The sequence below is a fragment of the Alosa pseudoharengus genome, unplaced genomic scaffold (genome assembly GCF_046254945.1).
Source record: "Alosa pseudoharengus isolate Yale_2024_CS ecotype anadromous, Long Island Sound unplaced genomic scaffold, YU_APseudo_1.1 YU_APseudo_1.1_scf_22, whole genome shotgun sequence".
NCBI lineage: Eukaryota > Metazoa > Chordata > Actinopteri > Clupeiformes > Clupeidae > Alosa > Alosa pseudoharengus.
In genome coordinates, this window is record NW_027468680.1 from 25,576,945 (window position 1) to 25,589,341 (window position 12,397).

Consider the following 12,397-nt stretch of genomic DNA (forward strand, 5'->3'; position numbering starts at 1 on the left):
TACTGTGTGTGTGTGTGTGTGCTTTAATAGTGCCAGATCTGATGGACCTTTTACACTACACGCCATGTACATGTGCAACTATGACTTGCAGCTATTGGAGTGGAACATTTTGGTGAGAACCAGAAACCACAGTATGAGTCAGCCATGAGGGGCTTGACATGCCCATGAACACGCACAGATGAATAGATCTCTATCTTTGAGTTCACTGCAGACTATGTGATATCATGTGCAATAGTGTGTGTGGGTAAATGGGTGTGTAAGGGGGGTATCTATCTATTGATCATGAACTGTCTACATTGGTGCAGTTTGAATAGGGCAGTGTGCAATATAAATTACAGGTCTCTATTGTAATATCATGTGCAATATTACAATAGTGTTATGATGCAGTGTTTGTTTAGAATAGGGCAGTGTGTAATGCAGACTATGCAGTATCATGTGCAATATTAACTGTGGGTTGTAAGAGTATGGGTGGGGGGCTGGCTGTGTGTGTACTGTATGTGGGCGGGTACAAGTATGGGTGGGTGTGTGTGTGTTTGTGTGAGGGTGGGGTGGGGGGTTTGGCTATGTCTGTTGATGTGAAGTTAGCCTGTATGTTATGTTCATTCAATGTCTCAGTTTGGTGTTAATGTATGTGTTTCTCATTTGTGTAAGCACACTGTCTCGATTGCCCAAGACAAATTTCTCTCCCTAAGAGACATTAAAGGCTCATCTTACCTTAATCATACAGATTTGATTGTTAAGTTTTGAACCATAATATTTCCATAACAGTTCCTGATCAATTTCAATCTCATTCCAATTCAGATTAATTCCGTATGCTTGGTCGTGGCGGCCTAGATCTGCTTAAGATGCTGCTGCGAAAACTGAGAAGCAGCAAAATTGTACAAAAAAATACAAGATACACTGAAAATTGCTGCCGCGAGCGGAGTGAGTCTGCCCACAGACCACAAGAATTTAAAATAGCGCTGCGTTTTGAGAGCAAGAGCTGATTGGTTTACGTCGCGACCAATTAACAGCGTCACTCAAGAGTGAGTCAGGGGGTACAGGGGGTTGTGTGAACTGTGCTGTTGCAGTGTGATATAAAAATCGGAGGGAGTCATCACCTTGAAAGACACCGGTTACACCTTATGCTATGTTCTTATGCTCGGGTGAGAAATGTTTGTTTACAGGGAAGATGGTGGAGACCGGAAGAAGAATTTAGGCAATGCACTGAGTGCACAAACAGTCCTTTTACACTCATTCTTCACACTTTCAAATACTTTGCTTTGTTTGCAGGGCCCCGCTCCACAGTAGTGTACAACTTAGATTTTGCCTAGTTAGTGGTTTAAAATAGACATTTAGTTTGATGTAGCAGATTGCCCTGCTATATGTTATTTAGTTGTAAATGAACACTCCAGTCCTACTCCAGATTACGATTAATGTTGTTTTTCCCAAAATAGAGGCTTTTTAAAAACTGGATTTTCCCTTTAAGATTGTCCCTTTTTAATCCAATTTCATTTATTTTCATTTTCACATATACAGTAGTCCCTTTTAAAAGAACCGAACTCAGTCCACTAAAAGGGAACCAGAAAGAGGACCAAAACAAAAGGGACTCAGTTAATTATGTAACACATTGTGAGATCATTTGAAAGAGGACTCAGATCTCTTTGTGGTGCACTTCATCTCTGATGGGGCCTCAGTTTTCTTCATATTCACACTATACCTTCTCTGCGGGTCTCAGACCTGCTTTGGATTATGGGCAGTGTAGGCCTAGTTGCTCTGGGTTAGTTATTTTCATCATCATTCTTTATCAGGTTGAAATAATTATTATAACTCATAATTGGTGTGGTGGTTTTGTTTTTGTCTTTTTTTTTTAAATATAAATATTATAATATTTTCAGAATGAATTCTGATCTAAAGTTATTGCAAAGATCCTCCTGTCAGTCATTCAGTAGTAAAGCCCGCCCCACCTAGTTGTTGCTATGTCCAACTTTAGCTCACGCCCAAAATGACACGTGAACAGGAGCCTGTTAAAACACAACTATTTAGACATTACAACAGCACAGCATTCTGGGTAACTCGGCGGACAGTCACCCAACAACGCTACAGTATGTTGGGAAAGTGTATTTGAGATGTGTGGATTTAAGAACAGATTATTTGTCTACCTCCTTGTACATGCTTAAGGTTATTACAATTATTCTGTATTCTGATTTTTTTTTATTTAGTCTATTATATTTGTGTTTTTGTCGCTTTGGACAAAAGTGTCTGCTAAGAACCATACAAATAGACAGACAGACAGACAGACAGACACTTTATTGATCCCTAGGGGAAATTCAAGGTCACAGTAGCATATAGACAACATACACACACATTCACTAACAGCAGAAAAAGTCATTAAAAGTATATAATATAAAAAACACAACTAAGCAATAAGGACTGTAGAAGACAAATAATATACTAAATATACTAAAATATAAATTATACTAAATAAAACTTAATCTAAATCAATTCTAAAAAACAGTATTCACATAGTGGGTGATTAATCAATCAGGTGCGCTTGCAATGACTGAAGCAGGGACTGAGCCTGTGGTCCTCTGTGCATAAGGTAAGGTAAGGTGCTCTTTGTGAATAAGTGTCATGGTGATGGTGCAAGTCAAACAGTGCAACCGTGCAAGAAGTCTATATGTCTACATATAAATAACTATATTACACTCTAAAAATGTTGGGTTATTTCTGCACCCAATTACTGGGTTGTGGCAGTTTGACCATTTATTGGGTTATGTTAGCCCATGCTGGGTTATTTTCCATAACCCAGCCACAGGGTTGCTGGTTTGGAACTCAATCTCCAACAGATACATGGTATTCTACCCACTGTCTGGGTCACTAATTACCGGTAGCCTAAGTAATGGGTTAACTCACTGAGCATTTTAAGGTCAACATCTCAAGGGTAAAATAAAAATGTCACTTTTTTTTACTGAAAATTGTGAACTGCAACAAATTCTTTGAGAGTTAAATACCATAAGGAATGAGCATGTGTGCAACTCCTGTGTCTACTAGTTGCAAAGAAATCGTTTTGGCTTTGTCTAGCTTTCATTTGGTGATTGCTGATGAAGAGACACTTTCAACAAGTTGTTGAACGTTTGCCCCTCAGTCTTGCTCTGCTTTAACCCTCTGACAGCAATTTGAATTGCACTTGAACCGCACAGCATTGTGGGGCGATTTTTAACGTTCACCCCCTGCCTCCCACCCCTGAGGAAGTTTTCAACTCCAGTAACTTCAACTATAGAGCTGCACAGTCCCGCCCACAGCCGATGCCGGATGTAAAAAGTCAATGCAATTTCTCCATTGACAATTGTGGTGTAAGCCATAAAAACTTAACTGCACGTGGTAGACTTAAAACCAGCTACGGTTGTACTAAGCGATTGTATATGCTCCTATAGACACCAAGAGTTCGTGGGGCACTAACCTTGTTTTGAGATAAATGCCTTTTATTCGCGATCTCTTGGATAAGTACTTCATTACCCACAATCCTGAACAATCCCACAGTGATACCTCTGATTGGTGGAAAGGCCGTTATGGTCATAGTTTGAAACTTTCTCAGCGGAAAAATATTGACAAAGATGGCGGAGTTTTTTACTGCCTATGGCGAAAATCTTAATGTGATTAAAAACTTTCTTGACGAATATTGGTACTTGTATCAACAAGGATTGGGGTTTATACATCACACAAACTTAGTCAGGGCCAATACACTATCAAATAGACCACTGTAAATGTTAGTTTAAACACTCAAACTTTTCAGGTAGGCTAGCACTAGCCGACAGGCTAACCTTTAGCATTTCCGACATTGTATGTCATTACATAATGCAGCTAACATTAGCCTACATGCTGCAACACAGGTATGAATATTATGTTTTAGTGAGTGTCCAAAGGGGTGAAAGCCACTTTAAATCGGGTCACATTATTGACTGTTGTGTGTCCGAGAGTCAGTTTGTGGGTTTTGTAAGGGTCAGCAGCATGAGGGACAAGACCTACAAAGTTGTGGTAAGTTAAGCAGGGAGGTTGGTAACGTTAATGCTGCTAGCAGTGCTAGTTAACATTAGCTAGGCTACTGTAGCCTGTATGATTCATATCAATCATTAACCTAGGAATACTTTGTGCATTTAATGAACATTTTGTGTAATAATTCACGGCAAATTAATAAACTGAATATGGTGGTCCAAGAGCAGACCATGCATCAGCCCGACTGAGCAGTGATGACAGCATAGGAGGAGTCAGGTAACGTTACGAAGCACTGCCGTTAACGTTAACCGCTTTCACACACACACGATATAAAATACACGATGATAAATATAAAATTCAATATCAAAACACTATTATTTACACGATTACTCCTGAAATAACTGCTATTAACTGCACATTCACTATATTAAAATCACTGTTTGGAGAAAAGGGTCCGCGTACTGTCGCCGGTTTTGAAATGATTTCGCGCTGGTTCGTGCATTGCTGAAAGAAAGCGACTGGGAGAGAAAGACTGGGAAGGACTGTGCTGAAACTGAACCGGGTCCCTGGGTTTATGGTTCAGTTTAAATGTTCGCTCTGTTATCTATTTTTATCTATTTGTTCTTGTATGATGACTGCTTTTTCCTGGTTTTTAACTTTTTATGCATTTTAAATAAATGTAAGATTGAAGATTGAAGATTTTCTTCATTACATCTCATTATTTTAGTAGAGAGTAAATGTGTAATGTTTTGGCTCCTGGAAAAAAAAACGTAAAAATAAGTAGTAGCCTAGTGATCGATGTACTACGTGAGTAATGATGATGAAGTACTAAGTGAGTAATTTGTTCAAAATTGTCAGTATTATATTCTTTAAACTTGTTTGTTTTTTTACATGCTTATAACCTGCAATCTAAAAAAAATGAGCATAACATAATTCAACATAATTGATGGGTCAAATGAACCCAACTAAATAGGTTAATGTAAACCATTCTTGGGTTAAAAGGACATGCCCATTTTCCGGGTCACTGTAACCCAACATCCCTGTCAGAATAACCCAATATCTGGGTTGATTAAGCTACCCACAAGTTGGGTTAAATTACCAACCCATCTTGCTGGGTCATTCTAACCCAACATGTTTGCTGTTCCATAGTGACTCAGCACCTGGGTTAGAAACGACCCAATTTGGGTCGTTTCCAACCCAGTAGTTTTTAGAGTGTAAGAAAGGTATAAGTGTGGTCACAGCTCGGCTGTGGCATGGAGGGAGGGGTTGTGCATATGTGCTAATAAAGCAAGTGGCTAGTGGACAGACATGGAGGTGGTGAAGAGGCAGACAGACAATGTGGAGAAGTCTATTTCTCCTCTTACCTTAAGTGATGCATTGAACAGTTCAATGGCCCTGGGGATGAATGACTTCCTCAGTCTGTTTGTTGTGCAATGACCCCATCAATGGAGACTGGTAGCAGAGTGGGCTTAGACCTGCGGAAATCCACCACCATCTTACCATGTACACTCTTATAACGAATGTGTTGAAAACAACACAGCTTACGTTGTTTTTTAACACATCTCTATGTCCACATGTGGTTTGCTTGATTTTTTAACATTTCCATATCTTTGTACCCCCTCCCTCTGGCTGAGGTTTTGTTTTGGCCATTCCCACTTACAAACTGCAGTCCTTTGTCAAAAGCACAAAAAAAAAATCACACTATGGTTGAGGTGAAAGTGTGTGTGTGTGTTTGTTGCATTTCTTGGTACAGGTTACTCTAATGCCCTTCTTACCAAGAAACAAAGGGGGCTTTTAAGTCTGTGGTTGAGGAGTGTGAAGTGCATCTACTTAAAGGAACAAGCCACCCTTTTATGAACTATTAGTGCAATTTAGGAGTACTCAAAGTGGTCAGATAAAATGCTTCGTCAATACAGCCCTAGATTCAGTTTGTATTTACAGATTTTACACAACACCCCTACTTTTATTGGTTTGTATCTTCTTACATCTTTCCTTCAGCGTTTCAGACTTGAATAACTATTTTGCATTTTTCTATGCATTAGTTTGATTTATCTTACTCAGAAGTTGAGCTGGCAATAAGTCGAAGAATGTCATCACTAGTATTGATGTGATCATCTTTATCATGTAGGCTATGTATGTGACAATAAACTTAAACACGAGATGACCTGCAGAGGGCACCTGACAACAAAGTTGGAGAAGCATGTGTCACTTGTGTTATTTTGGCATGCCATAGGTACTCTTCCCGTTTCAGTGATTAGAAGTGGAAACCACTAAAGATGTCATTCCCAGAGGCATAACACAAATGGCTTCAGTTAGCACAGTGGTTCTCAAAGTGTGGGGTGGGCCCCACTAGTGGGGAATGACAGGTGGGGCGCAAGGAACAGGAGGAAATAATAATAAAACGAATAGAGGGGAGAGCCGGGACAGTTGAAACACTTTTAAATTAAACGTAATTTACAACGCGATCGTACCACACTGAAAGCTAATGTTTGGTCACTAGTAAGCTACATCTGTCCTCTGTCAAATACAAATGCATTTTCAGCTTTGAACAAAACCGTTCAGGAATTATTACAGCAAAAGTGGGACGTGCGTTTTGTTTCATTCGTCCCTCCTGATCGGGACAGTTGAAACAACATAAGGGGACGAATGAAACATACAGTTTAAGCCATATAAACGTCCCACAACTTCAAAATGTTACTACATATCATGAATAGTACTCCCAAAAGGTGTTATTTTAGATAGATTGTTGCAGGGCTATACGTCTTCGTGCATGTCTGTTTACAATTCATTGCCATCATCGTGAAGCATGAAGCGGTTTTTGAAATATCATGTCCTGTGGATGATTCTGCCATGTTTATAGCTAGAATGGTAAGCTTTCCCATTTATAGGCCACTGCACATCCAAATAAGTAGGCTTAACGACCCATCGGCCGTCAGTCTCCATAGGATAACATGGGAAAACTCAACCCCCTACCTGGTGGGCCCAAATGTATTTTCATTTTCCTAAAACTGTTTTTCCATGTCTCACCTCCATAGATGATTGTTTAAACACAGATATTTGTGCATTTAATTAAAATACATGGAGGTAGCCTACAGCCTGTTCGGGACGATTGAAACACTTGTTTCAATCGTCCCGACACAGACATATGACACTATAGCTTGTTTTGCTTTCCATGTAAACAAGCATGCGATATGAAAGTCTGGGATTGTGGAGAACACTAAATGGTGTACTGAATAAGCATTAAGTCGAAACTTTAAATGAAAAACACTGATTAATAATCGAAAAAATGTAACCGCTAATGAGGTTTAGGCCTACTTTTGCGCATTAAAACTCGTTTATCGCCTGTAACTCCGTGATAAAATGACATAGCAGGAAGATATTTGGCTGATAGAAGGAGGTTAACATGCTCTATGTTTTGACCAAAGGACGTCTGTCTATCATCATTACACTCGGAGAAAACTGGATTGTTTCATTCGTCCCGTGTTTCAATCGCAGCCGGCGTCTATCGTTATTCCAACCCAGTTTAGATTAACTTCCGCATGACGCGGCGTTCGTTCGCATTCGTTCGCATGGAAACAGAAGTAGAGCGTTAGCTGGCACTGGCTGCGAGCGAGCGGCCATGACGACACAATGTAGCGTCTTAAATAGACCTCTGTTACACGCAGTTGTGCTTGATAAATTTTTTCGATTATTAATCAGTGTTTTTCATTTAAAGTTTCGACTTAATGCTTATTCAGTACACACACTTGTACACGGGAAATACCTGGGAATAGCCTACACCAAAGTTTTAAACAAACTAAAAACTGCACATCCTCGGAAGGAGGACAAAGAACCGCACGTAAAACACATCTGCATTTGCATCAGTAGGTGATGTAAACCACAACGAAGATAATATATAATAGTCGTGATCTCAATGAATTAATTACTGAACTGGAATACTAGAATATTTCTCTATCAAAATGTCTGAGAAAAGCGTCTACCTACCGCATATATTTCTCTATCAAAATGTGAGAAAATCCCGCCAGTGTCTAATTCTAATGACAGCCGCGAGTGGCAGCCAGTGACAGCTATAACGCTCTATGTCTGTTTCCATGCGAACGAACGCCTCAAGGTGTTTCTATTGTTACGTCCCAGTTAACCCTCCCGGCTCGTCAAACCCCCGTAAACATGTGTGTGGAGGGAAATGGGAGCAACACTAAGTGTTTGTGTGTGTATGTTGTGTGCGTGAGTGTATGTAAACAAGCCAAAACCAAAAGAAACGGCACCAGACAGATTCCCCAGGTAGATGGAGCTTACCTCGTCTCAAGGGGACTGTTCTCAGGGCCGCTGCCTTCTCGCGGAAGAGCCCGCGCGGTTCTTTGTCCTCCTTCCGAGGATGTGCAGTTTTTAGTTTGTTTAAAACTTTGGTGTAGGCTATTCCCAGGTATTTCCCGTGTACAAGTGTGTGTTGGCGTTGGTGTAACCCAGCGTGGATACTAGGCAGCTCGGCGACGTACTGAAAACAAAACTATAGCTAGCCAAAAACAATGCAAAACCCGTCGCTCATCCAATCTTGGAGAAACTTGGTATAGGACTCCGGCTGATCACACCAGGCCAAAAATACGAAAGAATCAACATCCACCGCCGTCTTCAGAGTCAACACAACTCTCCATTGCAAAACCATGTTCCCCAAAACCCAATCACCAGCACAGGTGCCCTCGTCACAGTCAATTAAGCAGAGTTGTGGACTCGAGTCACATGACTTGGACTCGAGTCATGAATTTGATGACTTTAGACTCGACTTGACAAAATCTAAAAAGACTTGCAACTCGACTTGGACTTTAACATCAATGACTCGTGACTTCACTTGGACTAGACCCTTTTGACTTGAAAAGACTCGCTACTTTCCTCGAACCAAAAGATCAAAAAGTATCCCAGACAGCAAAATATATTTGGGCCAGATTTGGTCCAGATCTTCATTAGCATTTGGCGCAGATCCTCTAAACGGACCTGCCCCGGGGTCATTTCTTCCAACGGGCCAATACCGGAACAGGTTGGAATTACGGATCAGAGACAGATCTGGGCCAGAACTGGCCCAGTACAGTTAATATTGCCATGGCATTTGGTGCGGATCTGGCCCAGACTCATATTCTACATCTGGGGCTCATCTGGCCCTGGTCTGTGATTCATATTTAAGCTATCAGACAATACGACCCACACAATTTGTAATTTTCAAAATTTCTGCTTCGGGAGCCACTCTTGTGATCCCGTGTATTAAACAGTAGGCCTACATCACATCCCTGCAAAGTTTATTTCAAAAATATTTCCCAACCAGCAGCGCTCACTGGATTATGGATCCATTTAATGCAGCATGTTGGTTTTTCATTGAATATATTGTACAATGCTGTAAAATATTGGCCTATGCTTCCTAATATGTTGCAGGAAAACAGAAATGTGTGTTTAATTTACAATGGCACATTATGTATTTATTTATTATTATATCTGCAGCACCAGCAGATTTGAAATCTGGTGAAGAGGATATATTTAGAAGTTGTTATTATGTCAATACATTTGACAATTTTAAGCTTGACCTACCACTTTCTTAGAGCGATGAGGGATAGGTGGGGCTCGAAAAGGCCCCCTTGATCAAAGTGGGGAATGAAAGAAAAAATCTGAGAACCACTGGCCTACAGTAACATTTGGTCTCATCCTCGTGACAGCCTGCAGCCTACAGTTATTTACTTCTAAGCATTTATTTAAAGTAACTACCAAGATAACATTAGGCCTGTGTAGGCTATTTGTAGGTATGTGATATAATACTTTCCAATCGATAACATTTCCATGAATACAATCATCTAGTTTATGCACTAGAAAGGCTTATGTGATCGGTTGATTACTGGAACTTGCCGAGAACCTATAGTGAACGGTAGAAAGAGTAGCGATGAGACTCGAGCACAGCCAATCAAGCCAGTGTTGCTTTGTATGTGAAAACCAGAGCGGTAGATAAAACTGATAGAGGCATATATTAGGCTACATGTATAGGCCTATTATTTATTTTTTAATTTAATTTTTTAGAGTGAGGATATATTTTATAACGTGGTGACATGGTTGAAAATGTTAAGGTTACACTTAGGTTTTGAAATGAGTGTTTGAACAATGTTCTTCCAAAAAAAGGTTTAATAATGTGGCAAAGCGGTAAAGGAAGGGGAGTGTAAGTCCCCAAAAGATAGTTGACTACGCCACCCCAGAGGATTATTATAAATTACCACCCAGGGACAGTACTACCATCACAGGTATTACCCACACAAGTTCAATGCACTGACAGTAGACGTGCATTCCTTTAAACACATTTATTGAAAAATAAGTCAGGGGAAAGGGAAAAGGGGAACACCTGTTGAAAGAACAGTCTGACGACTCCACCAGTTAGCGAGAGTACAAGAAAATATTTATTTATGTTTATAATGTACCAAATTAGTCAAGACATTAACAGGTTCCTTAATTAGAATAGACTGAGGAACCACTTAGGTGCAAGGATGAAAGGTACGGCTAGGTAGGGCTTACCTGAAGGGGGCAGTCCGTCCACCAATGTGGGCCTATCCCAAAACCACACCACTCGTGCACGCACACAGTAAGTGATCTCTGTGAGGGAGGCACTGCACACACAAACAGAATCACACACACATATGCACACACACACTCCAAGAGAGGTACAGCCTCTATAATACAGCACACCATGCATGCAATATCTGGACCCGCCACCAGGGGACTTCGGCCTCCCTTTTGGACCACCCACACCTGCCTAGAAACAAGAGCAGAAGAGAGTAAGAGACAAGACAAACACACATATAATAACAGTAAGCCAAACCAAAGCTCATGCGAGCCACTGCACAGCAAACAAAACAAATTGCAGTTACACCTTCAATAACCAGACATAAAATAATAGCAACATGCAGGCCATGCAATGCAGCGCATGAACAAAACACAAAAAGAAAGAAAGAAAAACCACAAAAGGGCAAAACAAAACAAAAGCGATACCCAGCAGCACTAAGCAAGACAAACAGACACACATGCAACATGCACCAGTCACCACTCAGGGGACATGCAACAGGCACCATGTAGCGCAGCAAAGCTCCAGTGGGCCATGTATACAGACCGACAGTTGAGATGAGGCCGTGTCACAATCTAGACAAAACAGCAACGCCTATTGGAATGGACTTCAGTCCTGCGGGATTATAGTATAGCACCTGAAAGGCAGAATACAGTTTAAAACACACGCCATGATTAATCTATTATCTCTATTAAAATATTGTATTACATACCCACTCCGTATTGGCAGCACGATCTGGAATTCACGGCTGGGAAATGCAATTATTAGTCTGTTAAAAACCAGTGTATGCAAATGAGCTGGAATCTATATATTATATGCAGTTAAGAACATACCTGAGCAAGCAGGGAGGAATTTTAACGCAAGGCAGGAGTTAGGAGGAGTCGAACGACAACCGTTCATGAATCCCTCTACAAAGACACAGCGTTATTTAGCCCAAAGCCAAAATGGTTAAGTAGCGGAGATTAAGCAGCGGAATAGTTGGTCAAATGGAAGCATACCTGGACCAGGAAGAGGGAGAGCCTACTACAGCAGCTAAGAAGGCCACAGAACCCAAACACTGCAACTACGAAGCTACAAAAACAGGACACAAAATAAGCCCAGTAGCTATTAAAGGCAACTCAAAATACCGATTGAAGTACACCTACCGCATAAAGACGAACGCCACATCAACCGAAGGAGGAGGGGCACAACAAACACTGCCGTAGCTCCCAGCCACGTAACCGATGCTTTTTATACTTACCTACCTAACAGCTGTCCGCTATTAGATTGACAATCATTGGAGTGACGAAATCAGGAAGCCCGAGAGTGTTAACAGCCACTCTACTACAATAAATATATACAAATCTTAAAAGCATACAGTACATGATCTGTGTAAATATTATTTCTCTGTTGTTAAAAGGACTCGAAACTCAAACGGTAGGACTTGGGACTCGACTTGAGACTTGTCGGTCTTGACTTGGGACTTGACTCGGGACTTGCCTGTCTTGACTCGGGACTTGACTCGGGACTTGAAGGCAAAGACTTGAGACTAACTTGTGACTTGCAAAACAATGACTTGGTCCCACCTCTGCAATTAAGGGTGTAGCCCCACCCCCTGAGGGACCGTCAGCCACACGTAATTGTTGTGTAGCAGGTGCCATTAAAAATAAACAAAACAATCAGTATTTTATGTATTTTCGTAACACTATCTAGTGATTTTCACCTCTTGAAATAGATTTATTCTCGTTTTAATAGAAAGAACACAGCAAAGCAATGGAAAATGCCTATCTTTAAAGGAACACCATGCAAGCCTGATGCTTTTTCTCTATGAAGCTCCCCCTAGCGTCTGTACATGTA

At 40.8% G+C, this 12,397-nt stretch overlaps 1 long non-coding RNA gene across 1 annotated transcript; it reads right to left on the reverse strand.

Moving 5' to 3' along the window:
• Nucleotides 1–10,331: 10,331 nt before the first annotated feature.
• Nucleotides 10,332–12,114, reverse strand: LOC143139404 (uncharacterized). The gene is made up of 3 exons (XR_012990397.1): nucleotides 11,560–12,114; nucleotides 11,395–11,469; nucleotides 10,332–11,309 (listed from the first exon to the last, which is right to left on the reverse strand). It is a non-coding gene; the product is annotated as an uncharacterized LOC143139404 (long non-coding RNA).
• Between the last annotated feature and the right edge of the window lie 283 nt (nucleotides 12,115–12,397).